The sequence below is a fragment of the Sus scrofa genome, chromosome 2, assembly GCF_000003025.6.
Source record: "Sus scrofa isolate TJ Tabasco breed Duroc chromosome 2, Sscrofa11.1, whole genome shotgun sequence".
Classification (NCBI taxonomy): domain Eukaryota; kingdom Metazoa; phylum Chordata; class Mammalia; order Artiodactyla; family Suidae; genus Sus; species Sus scrofa.
Window position 1 is genome coordinate 95,053,230 of NC_010444.4, and position 13,448 is coordinate 95,066,677.

At 35.6% G+C, this 13,448-nt stretch overlaps 2 long non-coding RNA genes across 2 annotated transcripts in view; one reads left to right on the forward strand and one right to left on the reverse strand.

Annotated features, from left to right (window-relative positions):
- The window catches only part of LOC106509495, a 58,716-nt gene that overhangs the window by 20,764 nt on the left and 24,504 nt on the right, over positions 1-13,448 (forward strand). The gene's annotated exons all lie outside the window — the stretch shown is intronic.
- Positions 8,215-13,448, reverse strand: part of LOC110259419 — a 44,290-nt gene continuing 39,056 nt past the window's right edge. The window contains exon 3 of the long non-coding RNA XR_002341806.1: positions 8,215-8,768. This is a non-coding gene — a long non-coding RNA (uncharacterized LOC110259419). The remainder of the gene's footprint in view (positions 8,769-13,448) is intronic.

Sequence of the window (13,448 nt, forward strand, 5' to 3'; positions counted from 1 at the left end):
CCTCCAAGGCTTTTGAATGTACCCATGTACTGAAGAAATTATTCAGCTTGTTGAAGGTCACTTATTAAAATGTGGCTCTGGGCTACTTGGAGAGAAAGAAAAATGTAAAAGGCACGGAGAGGCTGGAAAAAGCTCTCACATTGGGTAGCCTTGGCTGTTGCCCAGGCTGTGGGCTGAATGTGTAAGGATGATTTTAGATGCAATACACAGCCTTCCAGTCTACAGGAGTAAGACACCCTTGAATGTCACACATGGACATCATGCTACTTTAGTTATCCAAGTTAGGGAATTGTTTTGTAATTTTCTTTAGCCTTCTTTTCCCTCAATAGAAATACTGGGTTTGAGAAATTATTCAACCATTTGCAACTTGTAATGCCCTGACTGGTCAAGCACAGAATTTATGTTTAGTTATCAGAACTAAGTTCCTAAATTTTATTTGTGGTTCGAGCCTAACAATGATAAGGTTATACTCATATTAAGAATATCATGGGCAGAAGGAAAACATCGTCACAAAGGAACGAACCCTTGCATCAGACTATAGATTAAAATAAAGGCAGACAAATCTGTAACTTGTCTTATGTATAACTCTCTTTTTGGTGCTGTGACATTAAAGCTACATTTCAGAGAGCAGAACAGGTCAGATTTAGACAGTTTAGACTGTTTCCTGCCTCTTCTCTCTCTCTCTGTCTCTCTCTCTATTGGCATGCATGACTAAGTAGCTCCTACATTACATAGGAACTGATTATTTATTACCTTTGCAACTAACTTCCCAAAATTTCAGGAAGGGAATCCTGTATTTTAGTATTGGGTCACTGCGAGGATAATCTTTATCTAGAAAAAAGAGGGTGATTAAGATTAGTATGGTCAAAATCAATTTATTATTTTCCTGTTCATTTTTTAAAATTAAATTTGAATTTCTTTCTCAGATAACTCAAATATATCTAAAATTCTCAAAGCTGATGACAAAAACATGTAAAAAGGGAGATTCAGAAGACAATTTGGGGATGTCTACAGGAAATTTGCTTTTGTATGTTTGATGGGTTACTATTACATTTTGGGGTGGTATTCTGGAGATTGTATTGTGAGTTTACGTGGAATGTCACTCTTGAGAGCCTATGAAAAACAACCTTCTAGGTTAGCATGGTTATTGGAGGAGGCCTTACAGTTGCAATGTTCAAGGACCACCCTCTATCATCATTCAAGAAGACATTAAGTGTAGTATAAGATGAAGTTCCAAGTTTATAAAAGAATAAAGGAAGCTGATTCTAAATAGCACCTTTGAAAATGATCTTTTACAAAGCTCTGCCCATGACTACATCTAGTTCACTTGAGCAACTTTTGTTTTTTATGGTCCTTTCAGATTAATTTTTTTTTTTTTTTGGTACTCTTGTAGCTGAGTTACTTGCACAATTATCTACTATGGCTGGAGTTTTTTTTTTTCTTAATTAGAACCTCTGACTTCAGAATTTGATAGACATTGTTCACCTTCTGCTGGGCTAATTTTTTACATTCAATTCAATTTAGCAAATGTTGCAGAACACAGAAATAAATACTAGAAATCCAGAATAAAACAAAAAGCAGTAGAGGATTTGATTAACATCTTTTTTTTTTTTATAAGAGCTAAAAGTTTATTGCTTTTCAGGATGTTACTAATAGTCTCTTGAGTGCTTCCAGCACATTCAGGGTGTGGAGTATTTTTTTTTTCCCACTGTACAGCAAGGGGGTCAGGTTATCCTTACATGTATACATTACAATTACAGTTTTTCCCCCACCCTTTCTTCTGTTACAACATGAGTATCTAGACATAGTTCTCAATGCTATTCATCTTATAGATGCACAGATGATACCACAACTGTGCTTTTAGCTATATTCATTCAAAGTAGTTATTGTGCATTATCACTTTTCAGAGTTTGGGTATTCCTTTGATTCATACAGCCAGTTTAGGTGTTTGAGTGTGTTGCTAAGGTGTCCAAGAGGAAGCCAATATTGGAATTATATGAAGAATTACCTTTTTGACCTATGGTTCTTTTACCAGCACATATCAGCTTTATTTTTACTTACTCAAGATGCTCTTATTTGGCTAGCTGGCTTGTTTCATAACTAAGCTTGACCCAGGACTTAAGGAATCTCAGTCCTTCTTAAACTGGTTTTCAGAATCTACTCCCATAAAGCTGCCTCACAGATCACACTGCCGGCCAGTAACTCTGCCTCTCAGAAAGATCATAGGCTCCATACTGACCTAGCAAGCCCTAGGACTCTGATCTGCCAAGCCCTGTCCTGTCTGGGCCTGACATGTTATATTCTTTTCTGCAGTCACATGTGTGACTTAGAAATTGGTGTTTTTGCATACTTGAATGTGTGAATGTGGTACCTTGTAGCCACTAGCACATATACATACAGCAGTTTTAGAGGGCCGATTCTGTTTTTCATTTCCCAGAAGTCACCACCATGTAGATTTTCTGAGAAACGTTTGTATGTAGCAGGATAACGTATTGGTTATTGTCATTTTTTGTTTCCTGTTCTTATGCCATGCTGTGATGTTGCCCTTCTTGAGAAGCAGTGATGCCAGATAGTGGGATGGACAGGCTGAACACAAGGATTAGAAGTAAGTGGTTTCCCTGGCAACGATAACCATGCAAGGGGAGCCACAGTACTTACAACTACTCATGTCTCTTTTCCTTTGGTTTAAATAACAGAGGATTTGAATGCTACGTATCTGATTTTGAATCATTTCAAGTGGATGGAATCATAACAAACCAGCAATATCTAAAAAGAATTTGAAAATTTGACAAGTGTGCAATATACTTTTATATGTTAATAGACACTTCCCAAAGTATCTTCTTTTTGTTGTGAGCCACACAGGAAGTCCAAAGTATCTCTTTTTTAATAGTGTGTCATTGCTTTTGCACTTTTCATCACATAAAGTCAAGCAATACTTTTCTTTCTCAAAGACAAAGCAGGTAAAGAATTTGCAAAAATACTAGATAAAAAAATTCTTTTCAAAACCTCTCATTATATCTCTAACATTTCAAAATTATCCTTTTTACATCAGTGGCAAAAAATAATCTGTAGATGAAGTGACATAAGAAAGTCACTCTAAGTTCATAGTTTCATTCTAGTTTTTTAAATAGTGGTTTTATTTTAAAGTCTTTATTCTTTTCTGAATTCTGCACTTATTTTATGGGTATCTTGACATTAGTGTATTAACATTTTGATGTGATAATTAGTCACTGCTGATTAAATATTTATTAAATAGAAAGGGGTGTGCAGAATAATGCTCCCCATATTTGCTGATTGGCACTTTACATTAATTTATGTCTGTCTGTCTGTCTATCTATATATCATCCCACACAACTAGGTATAATTTTGGTATCTGAATATTGTACATAGCCTCAAGTCAAAAAGCTGTCATATATCTGAAAACAATCATTGATGAAAGAAATGATCACTTTCAAAAAATACTACCTCCCAAACCAGACTCATCTTTGAAAAATCAGTCATTACCCACTGTTTTCTTGAATTATTTGACTGATTAATAACTGGTAAAGTCTAAAGTAATAAACAGTTAAATTTTCCTGAAAAAATTCTAATTTGAGCTAAACTGGTTATAAATAAAGGACAATGCTATCAAAAAGAAATAAAACCTGAGTCACAAACACAAGCTACATATGAAATCTAAAATTTTCTAATAGTTCCCTTTTATAAAAATAGTTGAAATTACTGTTAATAATATCTTATTAAGTGAATGTCTAAATTATTATCATTTCTGCATATAATGAATATGAAAGTTATTAGTGAGATTTTTCATTATATTTTACATACTCAGCCTCCAACATCTGACTTGTATTTTACATTTAAGCACATCTCAGTTTGGTCTAGTCATATTTCTGATGCTTAAGAGGCACATGTGGCTGGTCATTACCATATTGAACAGCATAGATCTAGAATATCAAATATCACCAAAACCATTTGAGGTTCAGTTCCTTAAAAGTTAAGATGCTTATCCTAAAAGTAAGATTTAAAAAAAAAATCTATCTCTTGAAGTGTTTGGAAAGGTTAGTAGATTGGCAGTGTTTTCTGGATTAGTTGTTTCTGAAAAAATATTTAAATAATCATTGGAGCTTTTCCAAGGTTCTTCCCAGAGACCTTAATCAAATTGATGAGCATATGATTACAGAGACTAGAAAGCAGTAGCAAAACTAACTAATTCTGTTCATCCCATGAGTTATTCTTGGAAAAAATTCTTTGCCAATTTAGTATATCAGGTTGTTATACTAGAATAATAGAACTGAGAATATCTTACAGAAATCAGCTCTTTGCTGAATTTACTTATAACCCATTATTTCTGAGATACAAACAAACACTGTGGATTGAGTGACTAAACTGAGGAAAGCATAATTTTTTTCTAGAAGGTTTCATTCCAGTCTACTTGATTACGGAGAGATATTTGTCTTCTCTGAATGACATTACAGAGAAGAAATAGAAAAAGAAAGGGTATGAATGGTTTATCTCTACCAACTGAGTCAAGAAAATTTCTTTTTCTCTCAATTTGCTTTAATATTTAGAAATCACTTATAGAAAGCCTGACTAGCAAGAATCAAAAGTAAATTTTTAACAATTTCCATGGATATCATAATTACAATGATATTTGGAATAAATAAGGAACTATTATATGAGCTCACAAACTCATTATAAGCTTTCTATTTTCAAAAATATTCAAGACAAGTGTTTCATCTGGCAATTCTACCTCTTATTATTTATTAATTCTATCAATGGCCCAACTAGATTTCTGAGAACTTATTCTTATTAGAAAACCTGAATAAGTCCAAACTGCCAATGATTAACAATAACCAATTTGTGAATTCAAGTGAAAAACTATTATAAAATGTATCAGACTAATAGAAGAACTAGATTTCTGCATATGCAGAGAAGAAAGTGGGTTGTGAGATATAGGAGCAAGCAGTGGCAAATAATTGCTGGTATGTTACCACTAGACAATCATTTGTTTAATTTACTGTGCCAATAAATATTTTTTAAACTCCTACTATAAGCAAATTGCCACTCTTAGGTACTTGGAACTCAAAAACAATCAGACATGAATTCTACATTTAAGCATTTATAATGTAGTGGGTGGAAAAGACCATAAATAGCTATAATGGAAGCCCAAGGATTTTGAGAGCTCTGAAGAAGGGGGACTGGCTTCAAGTATAGGAGCTAGTATTGTCAAGAAAGGAGACAAAGCAACCTCCCAGGAGAAAGGGATTTGAGCTAGGCCCTGATGAATGGAGCAAATTTAGTCTTATAAAAAAGGAAAGGGCATTTAGGTAGAAAAAATGCTAGCAAAGGAAAGGCTCTTGTGGGAACACAGGGAAAACTTGATCTGGAAATGGTGATATATGTCTATGCATTTTTCAAAGACCATGTTCTTCATGGAAAGTAGTTCTATCACATTAAGGTTTAGCCATCAAAGAAAAATTTATTTATATCAAATGTAAAAAGAGTTTAGTGAAAATAATATGAAATATAATTTGATGTTATCTAACATCATAACAGTAATAAATAGAGGGAATTTTTTTATCCAGTAAATTTTGGCTTTATATTTTATAGCTAATAGCTTATTTTTATGTTATCTATATTAGATCTATAGACATTTTTCTTATTTTTTTTTTGGCTGCTCCCACAACATGTGGAAATTCCTGGGCCAGGGTTGAACCTGTGCCACAGCAGTGACAATGCTGAATCCTTAGCCCCATGGGGAAAATCCAGTAATTTTCCAGAGCCATGGGGAAATCCAGTAATTTTTTTTTTATTACTTATAAGTTTAGCTTTAACTCCCTCTACTTTTCTTCTGAAAGGTGATGAGTATTCAATTGGTCTTGTTCTAATTATTCCATGGCTTAATTATACCTAGTCCAAAAACCTGTGAGCTTTTTGTACCTTACTGCATCTTGGTTAGACAGCAGGCAGGAAGGTATTGGTTTCTTCTTATAATTTACCTTCCTTGCTGCTATCATGGCCCTAATATTTGAGATTCTTTTTTGCTCCTCCAATAATGTCATTCTTCTTGCAATAGGCTAAGACATTTCTTGCCACTGTGACCAATAGAGACACTGATTTTCTTCTCTTCTGTTTCCCTTTCCTTTCCTTTCCTTTCCTTCCCTTCCCCTTCCTTCCTTTCCTCCCTCTCTCCCCCTTTTCCTTTCTCCCTCCCTCCCTTCCTGTTGAAATACAGTTGATTTACAATATTGTATTAGTTTTAGGTGTATAGTATAATGATTCAATATTTTTATAGCCTATACTCCATTTAAAGTTACTACAAGATAATGGCTCTATGTCCTTGTGCTATACAATATATCCTTGGTGGTTATCTATCTTATACATAATAGGTTGTATCTCTTAATTCCATAACCCTAACTTGACTCTTCCCACTTCCCTCTTCACTTTGGTAACAACTAGTTTGATTTCTCTATCTGTGAGTCTCTTTCTGTTTTACCATACACATTTGTTTATATTGTTTATTATATTCCACATATAAGTTATATAATAGTCATCTTTGACTTATTTCACTAACTATAATATTCTCCAGATCCAATGATGTTGCTGCAAATGGCAGAATTTTATTCTTTTTTATGGCTCATAATATTCCTGCATATGTGTGTGTGTGTGTGTATAAAATACATAGACCTTATCTTCTTTATCTATTCCTCTACTAATGGACACTTGAGTTTCTCCCATATCTTGGCTTTTGTTGAGCAGTGCTGCTATGAACTTTGGAGTGCATGTATCTTTTCAAATTAATGTTTTCATTTTTTTTTGGATATATACCCAGGAGTGGAAGTGCTGGGTCATATTCTAGTTCTATTTTTATTTTTTTTTTTTTGAGAAACCTCCATACTGTTTTCCATAGTGGCTGTAAAAATTTATATTTCCATCAACAGTAGTAGGGTTCCCTTTTCTCCACTTCCTTTCCAATAGTTGTGATTTGTAGACTTTTTGATGATTGCCATTCTGATGGGTATGAGGTGATATCTCATTCTTGTTTTGATTTGTATTTCTCTGATAATAAGCAATTTTGTGGCATCTTTTCATGGGCCTGTTAGCCATCTGTTATATCTTCTTTGGAAAAATGTCTATTCAGATATTTTGCCTATTTTTAAAATTGGATTGTTTGTTTCTCATCATTGAATTGAATGAGCTGTTTATATATTTTGGATATTAATTCCTTGCTGGTCATATCATTTGCAAATATTTTCTTCCATTCACTTGGTTTTTGTTTTGTCAATGATGTCTTTTGCTGTGCAAAAGGTTTTGAGTTGAAATTAGGTCCCATTTGTTTATTTTTGCTTTTATTTATTTGCCTTAGGAAATAGATACAAAAAATATTGCTATGATATATATCTAAGAGTGTTCTGCCTATGTTCTCTTCTAGGAGTTTTATGGTCCCAGAACAAACATTATTTTTAGATTGGTGAAATATGTGTTTTTAACAGATGCCTTTTGTGCCCTCTGTCACATCCCCTCAAGCCTGCCTCTGAATTGAACAAGTTATGGTGGACACCTTCTAGGCTAGTACCACGGCCCCACCTCAAGTGACTCCCAGGTCTCTCTGTTTTTATATGTCAGGCTTTTTGCAAGCATAGGATCAGTCAGTCAGGAGCAAGAAAGTGTGGAATTGCAGAGGAATTAATGCCTCTGGGAGCAACCTTCAACTAGTGGAGAAGAGGAGCTGATGGACATACCCCATCCTCCTTCATGTTGAGTGAAGTTCTAAGATCATGGGTGCTCAGAGGATCCCCAGCTGTATGGAGCCCCGGCTGTCCACATTAATCAGCTTCCTCTCACATCCTTTGCTGGCTTTCTCTTTTTCTCTTTCTCACTGTTCACTGTCACTCCTGCTTCTGGGCTTCACTTCCGAAATAAACCACCTGCACCAAATCTTCATTTTAGCCTCAGCTTTGTGAAGGAAACTTATCACCATTCCCATAAGGAAGTATGTGCTTTTTTTTTTTTTTTTTTTTGGTCTTGTTTTAGGGCCACACCTGCAGCATATGGAAGTTCCCATACTAGGGGTCAAATCAGAGCTACAGTTTCTGGTCTACACCACAGCCACAGCAATGCCAGATTGGAGCCACGTCTGCAATCTACACCACAGCTCACAGCAATGCCAGATCCTCAACCCACTGAGGGAGGCCAGGGATGTGTACTCATGGATCCTAGTCGAGTTTGTTACCACTGAGCTACAGTGGGAACTCCAGAAGTAGGTACTTTTTAAAGAAAATCATATTTGAGTAACAAAAAGCCTAAAGAACTTACATCAAGGCCCTTGAAAAGAAGCTGAGATAATAAGGTCTGAGCCCCACTGCATGAATGGATTGTAACCAAATGCTAATTTATAAATCAGTTGTTTTAAGCCTGGAGTATATTTCCTACTGGAAACATATCACAGTGATGCCTAAGTTCCCAGTTAACAAAAATGAATTAAACTTGTGAATAAAAAATTAATTAACAAATGTAATTTACTTTATCATATTTTATGGAATCACATTGTATTAGCCAGCTCAGGTTACCACAATGAAATACCAAAGACTGTGGGGCTTAAACAACAGAAATGTATTTTCTCACCGTTTTGGAGGCCAGAAGTCCACGACCAAGGTGTTTGCACTGTTGGTTTCTTCTGAGGTCTCTACCCTTGGCTTATAGATAGCTAGTTGTCTTTCCCCTGTAATTTCACATGTTTTTCTCTCTGTGTCTATCAAAATCTCTTCTTTCTATAAAGATACCAGGCATATTGGATTAGCATCCCCAAATTATCTCATTTTCATTCAGTTACATCTTTTAAGACCTTATCTCCAAATGCCTTCACACTCCAAATGCCTTCACATTTTGAGGTATTTGGAGTTAGGACTTCAACATAAGAATTTGGGGAGAGGGATCCAATTCAGCCCATAGCACACGTTTATCTTTAAAATCACCAAGTTACAAATTATTTAATACATATAAATAAATCATAAACATCAATGAAATCACAATTCATCTTAAGAATCAGAGAACTGTAGATAACTTTGCAATCACCTGTGTTCTCTTCCCCATCACCCTCTTTCCCTCCAAGAAGCACACTTCATACTGAATTTTATTGACTATTTGCTTTTTAATAGATTTATGACATACAAATGTATAATTAAGCAATGCATTCTGTTTTTTTAAAGCTTTGTATTTTAAAGATACAAGTAGCATCTTTTGGTATATAGTTTAATACAATGTGCTTTTCCCTCTCAATATTATGTGTCTAAGATTCACCCATACTGAAGCATGAGTGAATATACAATTTCACTACTGTATAATATTCCATTAGGTGACATATACACATATGTATTAATTCTCCTGCTGATAGAATTTAGGTTTTTTCAGGTTTTTTTTTTTTTAATTACCTATAATGCTCTTGTTGTAATGCTCTTTTACATGTGGAAGACAGATGCTTTATACCTAGGAGTGAAATTGCTGGGTTATAGATAATGTGATAATTCACTTGAACAAGATAGTACCAAACTGTTTTCCAGAGTAGTAATGACAATAGATGTTCCTATGAACAGTGTCTAAGACCCTTGATGATTTGTATTGTGGCCAATACATGATATGTCAGGTTTGTAAATTTATGCCAATGATGATATGATGTCAAATGATAGCAAATTGTTTATAATTTACATTTTCCTAACAACTAATAATTGTTATGAACCTATTTTATTATGTTTATGAGTTATGCATGTTTTCTCTTCCATGAAATACCTGTTTGCTTTGGGAGGGGATTTTCTACTGAATCTTCTTTTGTCTTCTTTTTATTTATGAGAGTTTTTCTGTACTTAGTTACTAATCCTTTTCTGCCTATTTGTTGAAAATGTCTTCTTTCAATTTGTAATATCTTTTTATTTCCTTTATGTGCATTTTGATGAATAGATATTCTTAATTTAATATAGTTGGACTTTGCAGTCTCTTCTTTTATAATTATTATTTTGTGTGCATTGCTTAACTATTTCCCTACCCAGAGGTCATATTTTCTCCTAAGCTTTTTGTTTTATGGATATTTCTTTTTATGTCTTATTTAAGAAATCCTTTCTCATGATATCATAAATATATTTCTTCTAAAATATTTATGGTTTATCCTTTATATTTATATTTTTATTTCTTCAGTAATAAACTTTTGCATATGGTATAATGTAGAAACATAATTGCATTTTCTTTCTATATGGAAAATCAATTGTTCTATCAATGTTAGAATTAAGCCGCCACTAAATTTCTGTACCTACAGGTAAGTATTCCAATTAAATCTGAAACTTTCAAAAGAGGAGGATGTGTATAAGCAGTCATAAGAATAAAAGTATGTCAAGAGTCAGAAGCCATTCAAACCACTTTGCTAGCTGAACAGATAGTGGAGGCTATGAAAGACAAGGTCGAGTAATTTCCACTGCAGAGATGAGCATTTTTCAATACTGTATTAAAAAGGAGATGTTAGAAGAAAGGAAAAAGCAAAAAGGAAATGGGTGTCCAGTTAGGGTGAAGACAGAGATTTATCCTAAATTGGAATCATTTACAATGTACAAGATATTCATAAGCATGAATGTGGGATCAGAAACCATCTGGCATTAACTTTAAAATATATATGTTTTTAAGAAGACCTTTAAAAATTGTCTACTTTAATTCCTTCATTTTTTGAGACATACATGTAAGACAGAGCTATTAAGTGACAGAGACACACATATTTTTTATTTTTATCCACCAACACAGCTTGAAAACTTTTTTGAATTTATCTGCTAAATTTACAGAAATGTAAACCCTGGCATAATGCAAAAAAAAAAAGCACTTTGAAAATTTTATTCTTTATGCCTCTACCAAGAAGGAAGTTTAAGCCTGAAAATAATTTCTATCATACTCCTAGCATGAGTGGATTTCCTCTTTTAAAGATAATCAGTTTGCTTCAGTGTGGAAAACATAGGCAATAAAATATTTCTCTCTTGATAAACAAGTTGAACTTTCTCACCTCCAGTTAGCATGAATAGTTTTGTCTGGCTATGGACAGATAATACTTTGAGGATAACATAAAAGAAAAACCAAAAAAAAGTGCATGTTTAGCTTCACTAGACTTCCTTTATGGTTGGTAAAATGTTACAAAGCTCACAAGCTATGATCCATGTATTTATGACTTGAGGTTCCATAACTTTATTTTCCTTTGTCGAAAAAAAAGACAAGACAATAGCTGTAATAATTTGTCTTATAGATAGAATTTTCATTCTTTTACAAAGATGTTCTGTCTGGCATTTTGGGTTATAGCACTTTACTGCCAGGAAATTATTTCTCAGACTACTATCTACAAAAGCAACTTTTCCTTTATAGATATGCACCAGGATCCTGGAACTCTGGAGGGAGATTCTTTCTTTCTTCTTTAAAACAAAATTATTCTGCAAATAGTAATGAGTCATTTCTTCTTATTTTTATGAAGGACAGTTCAAGTTATTTCTTAATTTTTTGTGCCTTTAAAACTTGACTCTGTCTTAACATTGCTGCTGTATCGAAATATGGACCAAAGTGAGACCAGATCATTTTATAGGAAAGTGAAATACAAGATGGAGAAAAGGATTCTTCTTGTTAAGAATTTACCTTTAAATAAAAATTATAAAAAGAGTTTTAAATGTAAATTAAAAATAGTCTTACAGGTACTTGGCAAGATGGTGGAGAGGAAGACCCTGAACTCACCTCCTCCCACAGGCACACCAAAATCACAACTATTTACAAAGCAACTATTGATGAGAGATATTGGAATCTAGCAAAAAAATTGTAAGTAAAGATATAAAGAAGTAACCAAATGCATAAGAGAGGCAGAGTCCCAGTAGAGCCAAGATTCATACCCTTGATTGGGTGACACACAAATAGGAATATAATCAAAATTGCAGATGTTTTCCCCAAGAAGCAATGGGTGTGAGCCTTACATCAGGCTCTGAAGTCCAGGGGTCCTTCACCAGTAAGACAAGCCTCCAGAGTGTTTGGCTTTGAAGGCCAGAGGGACTTTCAGGAGACACAGATAATTATGGGAAATAGAGATTCCACTCTTAAAGAGCACACACAAAATTTCACATGCTTCAGGATCCAAGGTAGAAGCAGTATTTGAAAGCTTGAGCCAAGAAAAATTATAAAGTTTGAGAATGCTTTCTTGTCTCATGTTGTCAGCCAACACCAAACCCTGCTGGGCAAAATCAGGGCTAATGGAAAGGAGGAGTCAGATGCAACACTGAAAGAAATTGTAACAAACTTCTTGGCTGGACTTGAAGCCTGAACTTCTATGGATTCACATCAAATAGCAGTCTGGTTTTGTCATTGTTTCGTCTAGTAATCAATGAAATTTGTAAAATGATTACTCCCATCAAGTTAAGATAAAGGTTCCATATTGCTTGGTGGTAAAAAAAAATTATAGGCCTGGGTCAGACCTACCTGTCAATCTTGGAGAGCCCTTCAGACAGGCAGGAAGCAGCTATGGCTCTTCTTGGGGATATAGAAACTGCTGTAAGCCATTTTTTTGGAGCTTATTCTACCATATGGACACTGGTGCTGGTAAGCATCATTTTGGAATCTTCCCTATAGCTTATGAATGGGACCTAACCCTGTCCACCAGCCTGTTGGCACCAATACAGGAATGCCTCAGGCCAAGCAGCTAGCTGGGCATAAATACAGCCCTACCCACCAGCAGGCAGTCTGCCTTAAAACCTCCTGATCCCACAGTTGCCACAGGACATTGCCCTGTCCACCAGTGGGACCAGGACCCAGCAGTACATACCAGTACACCAGCACTATTCCTGGGATTTCAAGGGCCCTGCAGCCAGAGACCCCAGGATCCAGCCCTTGCCCACCAATGGGCAGAAACCAGCCCTAGGAACCCCTGATGCCTGGCTATATCCACCAGTGAGCTGACTCTAGACTCAGGTCTAGCCTCACCCACCAGTAGTCAAAAAGAAGCCCTGAGACCTCATGTGTCCCTGCCCCACCAACCAGTAGGAAGTTCCAATACCAGCCCCAAGATCACTATAATGCCACAGCCTGCCAGGGCAGGATCAGGCCCACCTACCAACAGGGCGGCATCAGCTCTGGGACCACCTGGGCTTCATTCCTGCCAGCCATCAGGCCAATACCAACTCTGAACATCCTGGATCCATTAGCAAGCCACTTCAGGATTCAGCCCCAACCACCAGCAGGCTTACACAAGCTTTGAGACACCCTGAACAGAGTGGTAGCAAGCTGTGTCAGGAATAGGTCCTTCCTACAAGAGGGTCAACACCAGCTCCAGGACTCCCAGAACTGGCAGCAAGAGACCCCAAGACCCAGGTCTGCCTGCCAGTGGGCCAATACTAGAATGAGAAGTTGGCTTCAATCACTGGTAGGTGAGCACTAGCCCCCAAGTTTCCCTG